Source organism: Rhinopithecus bieti, unplaced genomic scaffold (assembly GCF_001698545.2).
Source record: "Rhinopithecus bieti isolate Rb0 unplaced genomic scaffold, ASM169854v2 scaffold_67015, whole genome shotgun sequence".
NCBI classification, from domain to species: domain Eukaryota; kingdom Metazoa; phylum Chordata; class Mammalia; order Primates; family Cercopithecidae; genus Rhinopithecus; species Rhinopithecus bieti.
Window position 1 is genome coordinate 30,963 of NW_016825077.1, and position 3,745 is coordinate 34,707.

The 3,745-nt window shown below is 34.0% G+C and overlaps 1 pseudogene; it reads left to right on the forward strand.

Moving 5' to 3' along the window:
* The first annotated feature begins 704 nt into the window (after positions 1-704).
* The window catches only part of LOC108522528 (TSC22 domain family protein 3 pseudogene), a 5,416-nt pseudogene continuing 2,375 nt past the window's right edge, over positions 705-3,745 (forward strand).

Consider the following 3,745-nt stretch of genomic DNA (forward strand, 5'->3'; position numbering starts at 1 on the left):
GGAATGAGAATACCTCTATCAGAAAATGACAGTATGTTTCAGAGAAGGAATATTGAAAAGTGAGTAGGAGTTGATCAGATAGAAAAAGGGAGAAAGACATGCTAGACAGTGGGAACAACACAGAAGTATAAAAGTACATGACATGAAAAAGGCATGAATGGTGAAGAGACTATTTCAATAAAGCAGTTGTATATGGTATGTGGTAAAGAGCAGTGGGGAAGGAAGCAAATAAGGTTAACTGTGATCAGGTCATGAAGGACTTTGTTTACAATGACTAATTTATCTTTATAGTGAAAATATTTGGAGCCATAGAAGATGTTCAAGCAAGAGATGAACAAAATTGTATTTGCATTTTACTTTCAGATTCTAGTCTACAAATTTTACATTTACATTCTATTCTATAAACAAATAATTCTATTTGCAATACCTTTAGATTATTCTTGTGCCAATGTAAATGATGGGATGAGAACAGAGAATCCTGGAGGTAAGAAGACTAAATATATGAATGTTCCACTAAACCATGTGAGAGATTACAAGTATCTGAGCTAATACATGGATATAAAAAAAGATGGAAAATGTATTAAGAAGTAGAAATAGATTTAATTAAGACATAGGAAGGAGCGCTCCCAAGGAAACTTGGGCATATGTCCCAGGCTACTGTCCATTAAAAAAAAAAAAAAACAGACATAGGTATTGGGTAGTCCATGAATGGTAAAGAAGAGGAGGAACCATCAATGACCCCACAGCAGTTTCTCTTGTAAGCGACTGAATATGAAGTTCATATATAAATGAAAACATAACTTGTATTATGACTTAGTTTTGTTCAACAGATCAGAGTCCAATTACCTTTTGTTATCTTCATGGGAGTTGATTGCACAGCTGACCTCAACGGGCTTAAAAATTCTTCCCACCAGTACAATAATTATGTGAGAAGCTTTGCATAAATTAACAGTAATCTAATCCAACTAAAATATGTTATTTGATTACACCTTATCTAATTTCTAAAAGAATTTGAATTAACTAGCACTGAAAGGCAGAGAAATATTGTTTTATTTTATAAAAAGACTTTGAAAACCACCATGGAAAATAGGGAACGCGTTTGTTTAGTTCATCACTATCACTTGTTTACTATTATAGTGCTTGGCCCATAGTGAATATTTGTTAAATAAATAAATAAATTGAAAGCAAGTAAAAGACTCACACTAAGTAGCTACAATATAAGTAGAAGAAGTGTTACTGAAAAGCTCTGAGTACATTAAGTTTTTTTAAATTTGAAACATATTTTCCGAGAATTTTCAATGTAGTCAATGCTGAAGACTTTCCATAGAAAACCTGTAGCAAAACATTACATTTATCATAGCAAACATTTTTAAATTTTGTATTTAACACAAAAAATACTTTAATTATAACAGGAGGTGCAGTGTGCCACTAGCTAAATATTATCTTAAAACATACTACCATGCATTACCATAAACTTCTCATTGTCAAACAGTTTTAGGAAGGATCAGGACTAGTTTTGCCAGTAAAATATTGTGGATTTGGGGGAATATTGTATTAAATAAATATTAAACTGCAAATCAACAGACATTTCATTTTGCTGTTGAAGTTTCTTCCTAGAGTTTTCTTCTTTCACATTGTTACATTTTGCCAGCCAGCTGTAGATGAAAACACAATGCAGTATGTTACACTCACAGTCAATGGATTCTGTTTCTAAGTTATGCTTCTCACAAAGTCCACACTTTTAATAAATACTATATGTTATGTTGTAACTTAATTATTATCAGAATTACTTTGAAATGAGAGGCAAAGACCAAAAGAACAATAAGATATGACTACAGAAACTATTAAAGAAGCCAAATAATTTACTAAGAAAGCCAAATTAGAAAACAAAGAGTTTTATATTAAGGATGACAGAAAGATGACTTCTCATGAAATACATTTATTTGCCAATGGCCTAAAATTCATTCATGAATTCTAATCCAAAATATATACTTCGAAGCGTTAAGACACTCTGAAGCTAGAGTGATCAATGCCTCTTGGCTTTCCTTAAACTTTACTACTTTTAGCACTGAAAGTCCAGTATCCAATGAAACCTCTCTGTTCCACATTAGCAGGGATGGCTAATCACTCTATCTGAAACACATCAGAAAAAAAAAAAGAAAAATGTGATTTTATACCACATACATTCATTCATGTTTTACTAAGCTCTGACACAACCAAACTATTCATTTCAATGTAAAATAAAAGCAATTAACCTGAATCCACTTATTAAAGTAAAAAAAGGAACTATGTCCTTCAGTTTCATTATATGTTTTCAAGTAGCTTATTATCCTGAATTATAACTGAAAAGAATCAACTAGTTCCAGTAAATTCAGAACTATACCTTTCATTGCAAAATAATTATGTTATGGCTAGATCGAATACAGCAGACTTCAAGTCTATTTTTACTCTGTCTCTCACATACTGCTCCTCTGTAGTTATAAATTTCACAAGTGATAACAGTTTAAACTAAGAAATTAACTCAACAAAAAACTCATGGTTAAGATAGTTCTCTTCTTCACGTATTGAAGAACTGGTAGCAAATAAAAATTAAATTACATCAGCAAAGCTTAACATTGGGGGGATACATTTACAATATGCATATAAAAAGCAACTTCAATGTTGAAATGCTAAATTTCATGTAGAAGTAAAATATTTTTTCTTAATAGGCCATTTTATTCCAAAAAATTATAAACACTATTCTCATATTCTTACTCAGAAACAGACATAAACATCCTCGATTTTGATGGTGCCCTAATGTTTATATCTGATTCTTCACTAGGGTTTGAGGCTGAAAACCAACTGGGGCCAATGGAATCCAAGAAGAAATCTTCTGTGCTGGGATGTGGCTTCAGAGAAAGGTTTTCTTCCACGATTAGGAGTGATAAACTAGGCAAATGTTCTGCCTTGCCCTTCCCTGCATCAAATATAGTCTGTCAGCATGAGATTCCTAGGGCTTCAGTTATAAGTATGTGAGGATGAGATCCTTCAAGGGGAAGCCTGAGAGAATAAAAGAAGCCACTTAACCAACACCTGAACCATCTCTCTCTGGTATTTTTTATGTGAAAGTAATAAACCTCTAGGGTTTAATTCCATTTCAGTCTGGTATTCTAATACATGTGGCTGGAAGTATCTTAATTGATACTCCAGTTTTCCAACCACAAAAACAAAAATACTGTAGCTGTCAACTTGATAAAAGGCAACTTGTGGATAAACAACTAAACTTATCACTTTGGCATTTGTCTTTACCTATTTCATTGTTTTATATAGTTAGGTTTTGTTTCTCTGAATTGAACTTCTATTCTGCCTCAAGATGCACAGGACTAATAATTTCTCCCAAGGACTAACATCATGCCAGCTTCCACTCATAAATAACCGAAAATCTTGTTACAAGAATTACTGCCAGGAGCGGCGGCTCACGCCTGTAATCCTAGCACTTTGGGAGGCCGAGGCAGGCAGATTGCCTGAGGTCAGGAGTTTGAGACAAGCCTGACAAACATGGAGAAACCCCGTCTCTACTAAAAATACAAAAATTAGCTGGGTGTGGTGGCAAGCGCTTGTAATCCCAGCTACTCTGTAGGCTGAGGCAGGAGAATCGCTTGAACCCGGGAGGCAGACGTTGCAGTGAGCCAAAACTGCGCCACTGCACTCCAGCCTGGGCGACAAGAACGAAACTCCATCTCAAAAAAAAAAAAAAAAAAAAAAA